The sequence below is a fragment of the Ceratotherium simum genome, chromosome 10 (assembly GCF_057802395.1).
Source record: "Ceratotherium simum simum isolate JZ-2026a chromosome 10, ASM5780239v1, whole genome shotgun sequence".
Classification (NCBI taxonomy): Eukaryota; Metazoa; Chordata; class Mammalia; order Perissodactyla; family Rhinocerotidae; genus Ceratotherium; species Ceratotherium simum.
This window is the reverse complement of record NC_141909.1, coordinates 5,370,681-5,388,443: the sequence shown is the minus strand read 5'-3', so window position 1 is coordinate 5,388,443 and position 17,763 is coordinate 5,370,681. Positions and strand designations below refer to the sequence as shown.

At 35.2% G+C, this 17,763-nt stretch overlaps 1 protein-coding gene across 2 annotated transcripts in view; it reads right to left on the bottom strand.

Annotated features, from left to right (window-relative positions):
• NALF1 (NALCN channel auxiliary factor 1) overlaps window positions 1–17,763 on the bottom strand; it is a 629,879-nt gene that overhangs the window by 529,372 nt on the left and 82,744 nt on the right. The gene's annotated exons all lie outside the window — the stretch shown is intronic.

Here is a 17,763-nt window from a genome sequence, read left to right as displayed (position 1 = left end):
AGAGAAATGCAAATCAAAACCACAATGAGATATCACTTCAAATCTGTTAGGATGGCTATTATGAAAAAGACAAAAGATAAATGTTGGTGAGGATGTGAAGAAAAGGGAATCCTGGTAGACTATTGGTGGGAATGTAAATTGATGCAGCCATTATGGAAAGCAGCATGGAAATTCCTCAAAAAATTAAAAAAAGAACTAGCATATGATCTAGCAATCCCACTTTGGCTATATCCAAAGGAAACAAAATCAGTGTCTCAAAGACATATCTGCACTTCCATGTTTGATATCAAGGATGGACCGGGAAGACATTCTGCAAAGTGAAATAAGTCAGACAGAGAAAGACAAATACTGTATGATCCCACTTACATGTGAAATAAAAAAAAAAATCAAACTCATAGAAGAACTCATAGAAGGAGTGGTTACCAAGGACTGGGTGAGGGAGAGGAATCGGAGATGTTGGCCAAAGAGTACAAATTTGCAGTTATGAAGGATGAATAAGTCTAGGTATCCAAAGTACAGGCATGATGACTATACTTAATACTGTACCGAGCACTGGAAACCAGCTAAGAGAGTAGCTTTCGGGTGCACTCATCACACACCAAAAAAATGGTAACTGTGAGGAGATGATATGTTAATTAACTCGACTGTAGTAATCATTTCATTATGTAATGTACATCAAATCATCACATTGTATACCTTAAATATATACAATTTTTATTTTAAAAAACTCATTATAAAAAAATGTTGAGCAGATGATGAAGAAATACAAAGCTGTGTTTGCCAAAACTTCAATCTGGAAGAATTTTTTAAAGTACATAAAACTGATTCAATTTTTATTTATGTCAAGGCAAAAGAAATATGACATACTATTGATACACAGAATTCTGTGAGGAGTTTTATATAATTTTCCTGCTCAATTTTTTTGACAGTCTGAAGACACTGGAAGTAAAATTTATAGCTATACATCACCATTATTTTTAAAGTTCCCAAAAGCATGCAATACTGGGCCAAAACCAAGAAGATATGGTTGTTGAACAAGGATAAAGTGTTGTCTTTAGGTTCAAAAAGTTAATTGCACAAATAAAGATGTGGAGTGGCATGTCTGAGAGTTTCCTTTGAGTGCAAGATGAGCAAACACAATGATAATGCTGACAAAAATACCTACGGCAGTATTTGGCTGCACTTACCACAAGGAATATGTCCAAACATGATAAGACTACATCTGGGAGTACTGTGTTCGATTCCGATATGACATTTTAAAAAGAGATATTGACAAAATAGAGGTCACATAGAAGAGAGCTTTCAAACTGTTGGCCTGGTGACCATGAAGAGATTTTTCTCTAATCAATGGGAACAAATGAGAAAAATAAGGACTATGTTTTTCAGAGTTTTGCTATGTATGATAAAATTGTCATTATCAGGGTCTGTTTTATTCTAAGATTATTTTCTTCCTACTTTTTAAGTAAAATTTATATTTTTATTTACACAATAAAGGTGAAATTAGATATACGATAGTGATTTTTTTAAATGCAATTATTTGACAAACCTTTGATCTGATTTGAATTTCTGGTTCATTAGATTCACAAGCCTGGAAACTAGCCCCCCAAAAAAGATACCAGGGTGCTTAGGAATTTTGTACACACACACACAAAGACACATACAGACACATGCGTGTGTATATATATTATCTCATATGGAACATTTGAAGAATCTGAGTGTGTTTAACTTAGAAAAATACCAAAGGTCTAAGCAGAAAGAAAGAATGTGTTCCCAGTTTCCTAATTCGGGGTCAGGGATGGGCAAACAAGTAGGTCACTGGATGGTTTTCCTCTAACTACCATCTCAAGAGAAAAGAGCTTTCCAAAAGCTATCTTGAAAATTTCAGTGAAGAAATATGCCAACAAGTGAATTTAAACAAAACCTGAATAAAAAACAGAAAGAAGAGAGAAAGTATTTGTATCTTTTACATGAAAGTTGGAGAAGATGGCTCTCAACGATGTTTTCATTCTGAGAGCACATGATTTTGAAGTTCACTATTTTAAGAAGTGTTTTTTCACATTTGTCTTTTAAATTCACTTGAGCATTTTCATGTGTCAGTAGTAACAAGGATAACGCCTTTATGTACCTAAGCTATCAGAAAGGTGAGAGGTTGTACATGTTGTGGAGTAGTGGTAAGCAGAGTTCTCTTTCCTCAATGTTTGGTATTCTTTTAACTTAAAATTTTTTTTCTGGAATTTTTTTCCTTTTCTCTCTCTGCTTCAACATTTTTGGTTTTCTTGTCTTTCTTCACACTGTTGCTTCCAGTTAAAATGCTCTTGCTTTTTTCTACCTGTTGAAGTTCCATGTATCTTTCAAGGTTCAATTAAATACCAGTTTATCAAAAAGTGTCTTTTTGATACCCCCTCCAAAAGTAATCAGGAGCTCTTTGTTGCATTTCATATCAAGCGATTTCTGTTCAATTTATTTTGCATACTAGACTATGAACGCCCAGGAGGCAGGAATTGCTCTCTACTTATCTCTGCCACTGCCACAGATCCTATAATGAACTTAGGTTGATAGACAAAACTACTAGAGCTGCTCAAAATTAATTCTAAATATGCTTGAGTGCACGTGTGTCTGCACTCATACGCATATACATGTAGGGGAAAGTTACAATCTACTGCAGACTTAGAATTGACACAAAGTTTCAGCTGGTAGCATGTCTCAGAACTAAAATCTTGAGCAGTAGGACCAGGAGCCCTGATATGTAAGGAGCAACAGAAATCAGATCCAGCAAACTCATTTGGCCAAAATTTTTGATTATATACAATTCTATGACAGTCCTATGGATTTCTACATAAAATATAGATGTGACAACTATGGACAAATGGGTCACTAATGAGAAATATCACTTTCAATGATATTTTGGCCTGTTATACACAGAGTGTCTAATAAATCTTGCTTTTTACTTTGCTAAAGACATTGTGCCCAATGTTTCTTTGTAATATTTCATTCTTGTGACTCTCAAGTAAAATCTTCATCTGCTAGGCAGGAGCTAGAAGAGAAGACGTTGTCGGGGGAAGAGGGAGAATCTCCCTCTGCCCTTTCCCTTAAGGTTTTTCTGGCTGGCCAAATAATCAAGACAGGTTAGCAGGAGAAAATAATACCAAGTTTAATAACATGTATACATGGGAGAAGCTCAGAAATGAGCAACTTGTCCCTCTGTCTAAGCTGCTCGCTTAAGTATTGCAGCTAAAGGCGGGGAGAGTGTTGGGGGTGGGTAGTGGCCTGGGACTTCAGAGGCCAGGAGGACAATTCTTTTTGGGGTCATCTATAGATAATGTGGTCAGGGAGAGACAGAGTTTTTTGATAAAAGAGGCTTGGTGCCTTTGCTATTGTAACCTCTATCCTACATTATCTTTATAGCCATCATGATAGAAGATCTGTTCCAGGAAGGAGCCACCATGTCAAATTCTTTAGGCGGTTAGTGGGGGAGGTCAAATGTCCCTCAGAGAAAACAATCAAGGTAAAGAGATATATTTCAGGGTGGCCAAATCTTGATCTCCCACAACGTTTTTCACGAAAAACATTAAATTATTTTTTCTAGGGGCTCTTAACTTCCAAAAAGCAATGGCAATGTTTCAAAACCAAATACTAATTCACATCTACAAAGATGACATTTCATAGAGATTGTTGAACAGAGCTCAAACTTTAACGTGCATAGGAAACATTGGGAAGGGTGTTCTTGTTAAAATTCAATGTTGACTTAGTAGTTTAGGGTGGCCCCTGAACTCTGCATTTTTAACAAGCTCTCTCAGGAGATGCCAATGTTGCTGGTGCGTGGACTGTACTTTGAGGAGCAAAAATGTAGAGTGTAAACTTGTATTTGAACCCATCATAACCAAATATTAAAGTAATGTCAATGTATATAAGCATAAATACAGAGATGCATATACAAAATACATAAGTCATGATGGAGGGTCCACATTTTAACATAAAATAGAATAAAATAAATGTTAGCCCAGCCATGCCTGACACAGCTTTTGTATCCTCACAACTGTCATTTTAAAATTTGTATCATTTATCCCACATGCATTCTTAACTATATTGAATACCCCCAGGGATTTGCCACCATTTAAATTAATCCTCGTGGCCCATAAACCATGAATATCAATTTCCACAAGTACGTCGTGGGCCAAAGGCAATCCTAAAAGAGTGCAAGAAAAGAGGGTGTGTGAGCAGTGCAGGTAACAATTAACCTCAGAAAGAAGAGCCGCACTTTCTCTTACACACAATAAACAAGGACAGAAGACTCACTGCCTTGTGAAATTAATTGGTCCGTCACATATAAAGGTTTAAGGATCTGATTTCGTTGTAAGGACATTAGATATACTTGTCACACAAACATTCACAATTAGTCTCATGAATTCTTTGATGCCTTATTGTCATACATTTCATTTAATAAGTTCATATTAAAGGCTACAAATTGACATGTATGTCTTAACTTCCAGTTGTCCCTTATTATAAATATTCAAAGACACTTTGTAAAGGAAAAAATTATATGCAGATGTGACTCTGGAGTAAAGACTTATGTTAATACAAAAGCCTTGCCCTATATAAGCTTTGAAGCGATTCAAGACATAGTCCAGGCCTTTAAACAAGGAACAAGGCCGTGATGAGGCAGTATGTGCCAGTGTAGAGCAATAGAGATAAACACAGGAAGGTATGAAACCTGCAGGATCCAGCTGGTAATGTGAGATCACCTGTGTACTAGCAGTAAGGAAGGAAGACATTCTATGAATGTTACTGTGGTGGGAGGAGGGGTGGGAGATTTGTGGAGAGAATGGGCATAACTGTAACAGAGGCTTCCTTCAGGAGAAATAGCAGTTTGGGGGAGATGAAGAGGAATATTTTGGACAGCTTTACATTCCAGCTAACAACATTTGCCTTGGTTTTTGTTCATTCAATGGATACTGTTTAAAGTCTATTTAAACAGTAAGGAGCTAGAGATCTGTAAAAAGGCAGGCCCTAACTCTGAAAAACTTTTAATTTCGTTTAATAGATAAGGAGTCATTGTAGACATAAACAGTTGTGTATATCATTACTCCCAAAGTACCTCTTTCAATTATTTTGAAAAACTAGGTAAATATATGTTTATGTGCACATGTACACACCCACACAAACACACATATACACACATATTTTCCCCTTACGTAATTGATTAAATCCTTGGTTTTGTCACTGATGGACAGACCTGTTCTAAGACCTTGAGATGAACTTTTAGGAGTTTTATTTGCCAATTAGTAAAATAAAGCATCTGTCCAATGAATCACTTGACTATTTTGAACTTTTCCAAGCTGGATGCTTAAATGATTTAAACAGTTTGACAAATTATTTAAAATCATCTTGAGTTTGCGATATGTCATTCTTAATGATAATAGCTCATGAATAACTTCTTATTTTGAACATTACAGATGGTATTAAATCTTATTCCACTATGAATTGTTCAGAAACTGATTAGGGAGATAAATCAATTTTCTCTTTATTTGGCTATTTCATTTATATATCCACTGATAAGAGCATCTTCCCATCACCACCCTACAAAAACAAAAAGAAGAAGTAACATCAAAATGCAGCCACTCTCTTGTGTTATTTAGGCAATGCAAGCAAAATACCCGATTGAGAAATGGGTTAAAAAGATCAAAAGAACTTCGATTGGATTTTGAATTCAAGTGTACCTGCTTATATATGTTATTCCTCTTTTCACTACTATTATTAAATAGGTGTGGGTTTTATGCTGAAAAAACTGAAAATCTCAAGAATAAATATTTTTCCAATAATGTATTGACACCAACCTATTCATAAATCTCAAACCATCAAATGTATCAAATAATTCAGTTTTAAATTTTATATAAAAGCACATTCACTATCTTATTGCAACTCATTAGCCGAGTCAATAAAAAGTGTGTCATACTTGTCTTACCTTTGGCTTTCCCCATAACACATGTTGAAAGTAACTTTTCACGAATAATGGAAAAAAAAAAGTTTAAGTATGGAATTTAAAATTTAGGATCTCAAAACAGATTTCAAAGAACAACAAAACCCAAAACCCTACATCCAAACTGCAAGACTCTACAAAGCCATGCTAGATTATCTAGTCTAAGAGAGGATGACAATGATGTATACAAATGGTGTTAGTGGCCTGGTGGGGAACCATGGAGACCTCAGAGCAGTGGTATGAAAGGTGCTTGTGGGTTTTGTAATAGACCGTCCTCTTATTTCAACGAGTCAATGGCTTAAGAAGAAATGGCATAATGCAAGGTTGGGAAAATTAGCCACAACAGTCTTTAAAGGATATCACTTTATCTTGGTAGAAATGGGTAGAGGAAATGGGTCTATGTGAACCTCTGATTTCTTGCACATGAATCTGGTTCTCAGGAGTCCAGACCCATATTCCTACTAGTCCAAGGGGACTGTCTGGTTTAGCCAGTGCCTGCTAGATTAGGTGCCAATCCCAGGCCTTCAACTTTTACAGTATCCATTAGCCAGCATTCTACCTGTGTTTTCTCTGCCCTACCTGCTCAGTATCTCTATCCATCCTCTCTGTTTGGAGCCTCAATTAGCTACCTTCACATGGCATTTACTTTGCGCCTCTCTTTGGGACTTAATTGTTTGGAATTACTGATCTCTTCTCAGAAGATCTATCATTCTTATCAGAATGCTTTTGCTCAATCCTCTTGTCCCTTTTCTCCAGCTGCGTTCTGCTGGGAACGAGGAGTCCATCCAGATACCACTGTGCTGTTTAGTTTATGTGAAACTAGATCAGGTTACAATAATAACTTCTTTGTCATATTCAACATTCTAGACTGTGAAGTGTCTATTTAGTAATACACTATAATTCTACTAAAATGCTAAATTCCCATTCCAATCACAACTATTCGTGACTAAGATAGAAATATAAAATGAATACAATCAACATAAAATTATCAATAAAACACTAATATAATTCTGTAAACTTAAAAAGGGAAATAATTTTCATATTTTTAAACACAGCAAGTGGAGAAAATAATTTAAGCAAAATGTTCATTTTGTAGTAACTGTTTATAATTGCTGTCTATAAAATTGAATCCCATCACCATCTTCCATCAACGAAAAGGGAGGGCCACTATAAGGTTATATCTTCAGCAGACACAATTAATTCTTATATTTTTTTGCTTTACTAAAACACAAATTAACACAAAAGAGAGATCTATACCGACTGTGCCAAATCGGCAAATCTTCCTACAGTATAATTGGGTTTGACTGTTGTTACTATTTGTTGTGGGTTGAATTGTCCCCTTTCACAAAAAGGTATGTTGAACTCCTAACCTCAGTACCTCACAATGTGACCTTATTCGGAAATAGAGTCATCGCAAATGTAATGTCAAGATGAGGTTTTACTAGAGTAGGGTGGGTCCCTAATCCAATATGACTGGAGAAGATGGTCATGCAAAGACACAGACCCACAGGGAAAATGCCATGTGAAGACTGGAGTGATGCATCTGCAAGCCAAGGAACATGTGAGGCTACCAGAAGCCCGGAGAGAGATTGAACAGATTCTCCCTCAGAGCCCTCAGAAAGAATCAGTCCTGCAAACAACTTGATTTTGGACTTCTAGCCTTCAGAACTGTGAGACAGTTGTTTTCAGCCATCTAGTTTGTGGTACTTTGTTAGAACAGAATTAGAAAACTAATATATGATTTAATACAGGTCATAAAATGAGGTCGAATAGAGCAAAGAATAGTTCAGTCATAGAAGCAAACCATGTCAAGTATGCCAGCCTTTCAGCCTTTGTCTCAAGTATATTTGTATATGTGTAGACACATACATATATGTATATGTAGTCATTGCACCAAAGTAAACCTCACTTTTTTCAATTAGATACTTTTGATTTTCATACATATATGAGTGCATAGCAAATGGAACTACAGAAGCCCTGAAGAGGAGGACTAACTCATTGTCTGAAGATCAAGGAAGAGGAATATTTAAAATCAGTGTGATGCTTGTTGGGCAAGAGAAAAGAAAAGGTGAACAAGATGAGGGAAAATATGAGTAGAAGGAAGGGGCACCATATCTCCTGGTTGGCCCTGGGCAGTCCCAGTTTATGCCTGTTATACTAACTTAATTGTTAAGTCTCTCCTTCCACTCTCAAAAACGTCCTGGTTTGATGATGAATTACACAGATGATGAATTTTACAGAACAACTAATCTAGAAATACAATTTCTAGTTCCTCTTTGTACCCAAACTGCTCTTATCTTCAGCAAGTCATTGAGGTTCCTTTGTAAAATGAGAATTGTGATATTCTATCCTTTCTCTCAAGGTCAGCTATGAAATAAAAATGACATGAGAAATGTGAACATTCTTTCAAAGTTATAAGTATTATTCAGATGCCAGACGTTTCTATCATAATCCCAGCAATGTATTAGCACTTAGTTACAGGATACTATTTTCTTCTTAAATGTGTGCTATTTTTTCTTCTGCAGCTAGTACCAATTATAACCCATTTTCTTGGTGGACATTGCAATATACTCCTGACCTAATTCTTTTGCACTAGTAGTTGCCTCTGACTTGCTCTAATTAAGGGGAAGAGAGAAGAAAGGAGCTAACGTTTATTGAAAGCCTACATCATTATAAGCACTGAGCAAGGCACTTGACATATATTATGACAGTAATGGCTGTCATTTACTGAGTTTTCACAACATACCAGCCACTGTGCTAAGCAGCTTGCATAGATTAGAACACTCAGTGCTCATCACCCATATTTGAAATGGTTATAATGACCCTTATTACGAATAAGGAAATGGGGGCCAACACATCAAACAATAATATTTCTGAACATGACTTCAGATTCAAAGTGCCTGATTCCAGGGATAGTTCTATTCTTTTGAGCTGTGTGACCTTGGGCAAATCACTTAACATCACTATCCTCTTTACTTATCTGACAATGGGCATAATCAACACCTACTGCATAGAGCTATTATGAAGATTAAATGAGTTAATATAAGTAAGGGTTAAAAATGCCTAGTACAAAATAAGTTCTCTGTAAATGTCAGTGACGGCTGCTTGCTACCACTCTCATAATTGTTGTAATTATTATTATTATTGTTATCATCATTATCTTTATGTACCCCAGGGCATGCAACCAGTAGGTAAGAAAATAAGATTCAAATTTAGATATTTTGAGCACGGACCCATTTATTCAGTCAACAAGTATTTATTTAGTGTATGCTATAGTGCCAGGAATACAATGAAGGGAGAGATTGGATGTTCTTATTTATGTAAGCTATTGGTTTTAGTTTTAAAGGGCTCACATTCTATCAGAAAAAAAAGTTAAAAGCTAATTATTGTGATAGTTGGAAATATAAGGTGCATATAAGAGCACATAGTCGGTGTATATCTCCCACTCTAGGAGATCCTTGTTAAGTTTACACCTGAAACTTGAGTTGGAAGTTAACTATACACTTGACTTTCAACCAATAGGAAGAATGTGGATGAAGGACCTGAAAGGTGAGCCTGAATGGGGAATGGGAAGACTGTGTGTGTCTGTAGAGCAGGTTTTGAGACGTGTTAGAGAAAAATCAAACAGCATAGGCCGAAGTCAGATCAAGAAAGACTTATAGAATGGTAGTTGTCAGGGGCTGGGTAGAGTGGGGGATTAGGGAGTTATTGTCTAAAGGGTACAGAGTTTCAATTTTGCAAGGAAGTTTTGAAAAAATTCTGGAGATCTGTTGCACAGCAATGTGGATATACTTGACACTACTGAACTGTACACTTAAAAATGGCTAAGAAGGTAAATTTTACGTTGTGTTTTTTACCACAATTAAAAATAAAATAATTATTTAAATAAAATAAAGTCGTAAATTTTCTTAAGGAGTTTTGATTTTATCTAAGGGGAAAGGAGAAAATATCATGAGGTTTTCAGAGACAGAATTGAGATAAGCAAAATGAGTACAGATTTCCCAACCTCTGGATATCAGCCTTAGTGGATACTGCAAGGAATAACAATGAGTATATCTGTTTTGATACTTCTTTTTCTAATAGGCCTTAAATTTTAGCTTAAAGAAAGAAAAATGAATTCATCTTTTTTTCTGGCATCTAACAAATCATTGAAATCATTTCGTATATTTTGTAAAATCTAAACATAATGCAAAAGAAATGATAAAAATGAGAAAATCAATATGTACACAAGTAGGAGCTAACCAGCTCAAGGGCTCTTAAACCACCTCCTCCCCTAAGAATTAGTCACCAATCAGACCTCAATGGATAAAAATAGCAACTCCAGTAAATGAAGGATCACAAATGCCATCCTCCATATAAAGTCCACTTATAGACTTAAAATAGTTATTTAGTTGTCCTGTTATTATTTTCTTCAGACTAAATCACTGGTTCTCAAATTATGTACTTTCAGAACATCTGGGATCTATACTGAAGTTTTCCATACTAAAAAAAACAAAAAAAAAGCAGGCCTTCCCAGTTCAACACGGAGAAAAATAGTAGATAGGATTGTTCCATTTTAAGTTTCCTTCAAAAATATTTGTTAAAGTTCTGTGGCCTGTTTCTGCTTGTCTGAAACAAACAACATTAATGTAAAAAAGCAGAAAATAGATATTACTAGAAAACTTAGAAATAGCTTATGATTTCTGTCATTGACTTGTAATTGACATAATATGTATTCTATAATTGACATAATATATACACAATATTATATATATTAAAAATATATATAAATATATCTATATATCTATGTCTATGTCTATATCTGTATCTATCTATCTGTCTACAGAGAGAAAGCACCTAAAATTTACTGTGACTATGTCAAAATGGCCATTCTGTGTTGTCAAACATGAAAAGCATAATAGCTAATACCAAGAACCCTCTTATATCACAAAAATATTCATCAGATGACCAAGATCCCTAAAATCAGTGAAAACAGTGCAAAGTACCCAGTGATGGATTGGGACTTACTTTAGTGGAGTTTACAATTTCTCCAGCAAAATATCCTCTGTGCTAAGACCAATGACATGATCTCAAGTCAAGCCCTTTGGAGAGCTATGTTTGATTAGTAATTTTCCAGCCACTGGACTGAAAGAACCAATACAGATTATAAAGTGATTTATCTTACAACTTGGGAGTAGCTTACACATGGAGGACATCCAGTCCCTTCTTTTCAAGTCAGTGCAAATCACTGCATCCTTAATAAGAGCTCTTTAAAACAAGAGCTGTTCCTTACCCACTGAAAGCAGTACCAGTAGATATATTTGCCACTTCTCTAAATGAGAGTCACAACTGAGTGGAAAGAAAATATGTTACTAGGATTAGAATATCACAGAAATCCCTGCAACCACACTCACAAACAACTCAGAAGAAGAGATACTGAAATCTCACAACTTTCTTCATTTTTTCAGCTTTGTTGCATTAATTACAGTGTACAGATTTTTGTTGTACCGCAAGTGTTTAACAAGCCGTAAATACCCATTTTCAAAGAGATATCATCAGAATCTGTTCTGAATGAATCCAGTCCAATAGGGTTTCTAATTTTTTCCTTAAAATATTTATTTATCCAACAACAAAACTCCAAGCCTCAGTATTAGGTTCATGTAGCTGGGACCATATAGCTTGGTTATTGAAGTAATGGCATACTGAAGTACCATCTTATCTTGATTAGTTATTAGAGCTTAGCACAGAAACTTGCAAGCCCATTAACATAATATTTACTTATTTAGTTCCAATTATGTGTGTATGTATATAAATGTATGTGTGTGTGTATTCAAGAATAGATTTTAACTCTTTATATTCATAATAGATAAAAATAGATATCTTGCTTGCATCATTTATAAAACTTGGTCTCACTGAATAGTCCTGATATAATATCTTAGTTATTTAAAGCTATTAAATTAATAAATATTTAAACTAATAAATATTATCTAGATTTTGGGGGTTTTAAAAGGAATGGAATATTTAGGGAGTACCTATTATTCAACCTTTACAAATATTTGAGCAACATATCATGTCTATGACAAATCACATCCTTCAGAGTCTAATCAGCTAGCTGTTTTAAATTCCTCTTTATCTAGGTCACATTGCTCTCTTTTTTAAAAATAGCTATATTTTAGCTGCTCTTTTTTCTTTGCTCATTGTAAAAATAAAAACCACAAAGAAGTGCAAGATCATCCATAATAGCTCCATCAGAGGCCACCACTGTTTACATTTGGTGATTATCCTTCATGTTGAGTTAGGAGGTGGGTGTAATTGCAGATCTCGGTGCAGCTGTAATGAGTCTTGTTTTTTGCAGTACCATTCCCTCCACACACGAGGGGACTGTGGCTAATGGTCACCTGAGAACCTTAGTCAATCTCACTGAGGGCAATGTTAGTAAGATAACTCTGAATCATCCCTAGTGAGCAAGTAAATAAAATAGACATCCTTTATATTAGACACCAAACTAAAGCAAACAATGGCTTAGCAAATAACAATGTGCTACCAAAACATTTTCTTTTTAAATCAAGTGAAAATCAGACAAAGAAAATCTATGATTAGGTCACTAAATTTTCTTTCAAGTGAAATTTTACTACAAAACAAATTGAAATGCAGATCTATTAGCATTAATAATTATAAGAGAAATACTTATTGAAGTCTGGAGCAAATTAGTTGTCTCAAATATTGGCTGGGTTAATGATATGTATAATCAATACAGATTTAAGCAGATGGGTTAAGTTTCAAACAGGATATTTTAGAATAATTATCAGGCTATAAGAGGATTTATATCTGTATATGTAAAATATAAGGAAAATACCCTCTCATATTATAAACATATTGATACTTTTGTGTTAAAGCAACATTCAAAGAGTGCTGATTCAACATAAAATATAAGACAAATTCCATTAAAATAAACTGAATGTAACAAAACTTCTAAATTTCATATTATCTTATGTTTATTTCATGCATTCGATTCAAAACAGTCATGGAAAGGCATAGACTGTGAACTCATGCCCCATTCTTTGTTTGACTGGCATTTGATCCATAAAAAGAGTCGACTGATAGCTACAGAAATAAAAGCAAATTAATTTTTATTTTCATATTACAGAAAGAGCCCAAAAGCAACTCAGAGTTATTTTTTATAATTTTATTTTATATTATGGCTAAAGGAAGCAGGCAACTGACAACAGAAAGAATTAGAAATGGGGATGGGGGAGAGTAAGAGAGTCAGAGTGAAAATGCAACAGAAGAGGAAGAAAATATAGGGAAAGAGATTCACCGGCAGAAAGCGAAGCAGAAATAGCCCATGGTGTGCTTGTCTCTCAGAAACAAAATGAATGTCACATACGCACAGAAACAAAGTAACAAGATGGAAATCCACACCACATGACCTTCTATGGTGGTTTTTCTAAAGTTAAAGTCACATTGTTCTTTGTGACTGGATGCATAAATGTCTTGTCACTTCCTGCTACTTGCCTCCAGGGCCAGATGAAATGAAGTCTAGGGCCCAGGATTCCTTCTTTCTTTTGTACATTCATGTATAATTGGGCAGCAGAGGTGGATTCTAGCCCTGTATTAGTGTTCTGTAGCAAGAACTGGTTAACAAATGCTAATCCAGTGTCTTAAAATGCTCTAGAAGGGCTTATAAGGATTTAGTTTCGTGGTCCATATCAGAATATCCTAGGAGGTCATATATCTACATATATCAATTAGGGACAATTACATTTCTTCTGAGAAGTATCTTAGAATCACATTAGTACCTTAAAGTTAGGGAGAATATTATCAACTGTATCATGTGCTTTCACGTAATAAGGTAAGAGTTGTATGAGTGCTGCTAAAGGTCATTTCCCGTAAATCATATTGTGTGTGTGTGTGTGTGTGTGTGTGTGTGTGTGTGTGTGTATTTACATATATAAAACCCCATCATGCCCTGGTTATAACAGAACTTTCCTCTGTTTATATATGATAACATATCCTGCTCTAGTATATACTTTAAGGCATTACTAAATCTTTACAGAGTGCTTTACTCATTTTCATGTTTTTATATGAGATAGGTTTAAAGAACGGGGAGACGTGTATTAATGACAGAGACATAGAGAAAGCAAGGACCCCCAGGAATCACTGCTGGGCATTCATTGGAGAGAATGCTCCGAGGGACTTAATCCACAGAGAGGGCAAAAGCAGGAGAGGAGGGAGGCAGATGGATCTGAGTGCAAATCTCCAGTCTGTCACTTAAGAGTTCTGTGTCTTTGAACAAATTATTTCTCTTATTTGACTCTCAGTTTCCATAACTGAAAACTGGGTCAACGACACATACCTTATAGGATTAGTTTGAGAATGAAATTAGCCATTACATCTACACATTTTTGAATAGTATCTAGCCTACAGGAAGCACTCAATAATGGATAATAGTTAATTTATAAAATTATGGCTTTGATAGTTAAATACCGTATGATTGTGGCAAGTTATTGTACTACTGTGATTCTTGTCTTTTCTTCTACAGAATAAAAACAAACATACCTACTTGTTACTGGGAATCCTTTTCAGGATTAGGGGTAATCTAGGGAAATATCCAAACATCAAGGGGCACAAAAAATTAATACTACACAGTAGTTTCAAAAACATTTAGGATGTGAACAAAATTATTGAGACTTATTTTTTTCTGCTAATTGAGATCTCCAGAAAGCATTTACTAAGAACAGGGCTACTAGATCAATGGCTGTGTATGGACACAGCTGAATTCCTGCTCCTGAGCCTAAACTGTAGCAGGCTATGGTTACGACTTGGAAAATTTCATCAATGTAGACCCTCCAAATACATCAAACTTCAAAATCTACTTCAGTTGTTCTATAATTGTGATAATCTCCAACAATAGCTAGAGTTACCTGAGACATTCTTTTGATTATTTCTGTTGTTTGGAGCTGACTAACATTCAGAGGGAAGTTGTTTACGTCTCATGATCCATTTAGTCTTGCTTTGTTAAGTATTGATGAGGGGTTGAGGTCAACTCTATATGTGATACAGGTTTTTTATGCCTAAAGTTTTAAATGTGAAAGTTATTTAATATTATTTATGTGTAGTAAATTATCCATAGATATATAGAATAGTAACTCTAGTTCATTATTCAAGAAGAGTTCTATATCTTAAGGAAAGACATTTTTCATAAGCATCTATAACTGGGCTTTAACTTCTGAAATAGACTTCAAAGTACCACGGTTTCACAAGTAAAAAATACAGACTCTTATCCAATGATCCTTCTAATCATTTTCAAGCCATTATCTAATTATGTTTCTCAGAAGTGCAGGGTTTACCGACTGCCTGCCTGAGAGTTACCAAGTGTAATTAGGAAGATAAGTTAACGGCCAGGGTGAAATCTCAATGGGACCATTGTAAAATTTCATTTGATGGCTTTGTTCTCTCTGACTTTGACTAGTCAGTTAAATCTTTAATGACCTACACTTTCATTTTTCTCTTCCCTTTATTTTTTTTTTTTGTGAGGAGGACTAGCCCTGAGCTAACATCCGATGCCAATCCTCCCCTTTCTTCTTGAGAAAGATTGGCCCTGCGCTAACATCCATGCCCCTCCTCCTCCACTTTATATGGGACGCCACCACAGCGTGGCTTAGCAAGCTGTGTGTCCCAGAACGCCCAGGATCCAAACCTGCGAACCCCGGGCCACCACAGCGGAGCGCGTGCACTTAACCGCTTGCACCACCGGGCCAGCACCTCTCTTACCCTTTTAAAGAACTTGCTGTCTTCCTTTTTCACTGTGCCTTTTTTGCTTCCAGCAATCCTTTTGTTGCGTTCTTGGTTTTGGCCTAAATTTTCTTTGACCTTTAGCAGTACTTGTAGTCATTTGTCATCTTCCTTCTGAGGAATAAGGGAGTTGGAGTTTAGCATCTTAAATAAAATCACTTGATGTGTATGTTTTTTTTTCAAAGGGGTATAAAACGATTTCATTTGAAAATGTACTTAATTTTACCTTGCAGTTTAGGTGTGCATTACGTTAGTTATTAAAGTTAAAAAAAAAAAACTAACCAAAATATAAAATTAGCACAACTTTTTATTTTTTTTTTTTGTGAGGAAGATCGGCCGTGAGCTAACATCTGCCAATCTTCCTCTTTTTGCTGAGGAAGACTGGCCCTGGGCTAACATCCATGCCCATCTTCCTCCACTTTATATGGGATGCCGCCACAGCATGGCTTGCCAAGTAGTGCATTGGTGCATGCCAGGGATCTGAACCAGCGAACCCTGGGCTGCCGCAGCGGAGCACTCGCACTTAACCGCTTGCGCCACCAGGCCGGCCCAAGCACAACTTTTCATTTTGCTTTCTGTATGTTTCCAAAGCCCAAATTTCTAGATTGGTTTGAGACTATATGTTAATATAAAGTATTTGTTAGCTTATGGTAAGTACTTGGATTTCAATTTTTAAAATGTTTTGCAATTAAACATATAAACAGATTTTAGAAATTCTATGATTATAATCATGATTAATATATAACATAATGGCTCTCAAGTGGATTGGAGGCTATTATATATATAAATATACATATATACATACACATATACTATAGCTATTTTCTTTAAAGGCGTATGTATATATATACTATATTTCTATATATTAGTAGTGAATGTAAAAGAATATTGAGGTAGCAAGACCATTTGGCTGATCCCATTATGCACTCTGGAGAGTTTCCATATGCAATGTGGAAAAAACTCCTGTCCTGGCACAAGGAATACAGTCAGTTTGTCTCCATTTTCTGAGATAACTTCAATCTGAAACAAGTTCAGTGAGGCCTTTGAGGAGCTATATGAAATGTTATGTGAAAAAAATCCTTTATTAACGATGTAGGAAATATGTCAGCAAAGGACAAATTAACTAACCTGAAATTTGCAGCATCATTTACAGCAGCCTTTCCTAAAATATATCCAATGAAAAAAGAACTCTGTGGTGAAATAATCGTGGGGAACACAGTAACTCTATCTCTTCTTGGGTCACGGCCTTACATATTAGCCTATTATAACGAAAGCTCTGAGAGCTTGGGTTCCAATGTGAGAGAAACACCTGTTAACAACCTCTGAAAGCAGTGTTCTACAGAACACATTTTTAAAAATGTGATATTTAAAAATTATATACAAAATCTCTACCCTTTGTGATTGTTCGCAGTTAAAAATTAATATTTACATTTTATGGAATGGAAAATTTCAGGATTGATCTTTTTTACCTATTACATTAAAAAAGGTTTCTTACATGTTATGTTTGCTTTACTTAATAAATATTAAATGAGTATCTAGAATGTACTTTGCTAAGCACAAGTAATTTAGGATGAAAAATTCACAGTTCTACTTTTAAAGAGCACAATTTCATCAAAGGATAAAATGAAAGTACTAGTTCTTAATTACAGTAAACAGTATATTGGCCATGAGTCTGCAGAAGCTATTTGACTTGTGATCTGTATTTTATTCTCAGGCTTTGACATATTCCAGCTTGTTCATATTCCACCTGGATGGATTATTTTCAATATTCTCATAAGAAACATGAGCTGAAACAAAGATAGCACTAAAAATTGTTAAACTATCTTGACATACATGATAAATCATAGCTCAGGATTATAAATCACACTCATACAAGCTAGCTTAAAAATAATGCTGACTACAGACTAATGTCTTTGTTTAAAGCTGCTATATGGCTATACCTTGAAGTTATTAATAAAACAATCTTATGATTACTTTGCCAATAGGTGAACAAACTAAGAATTCTATAAAAT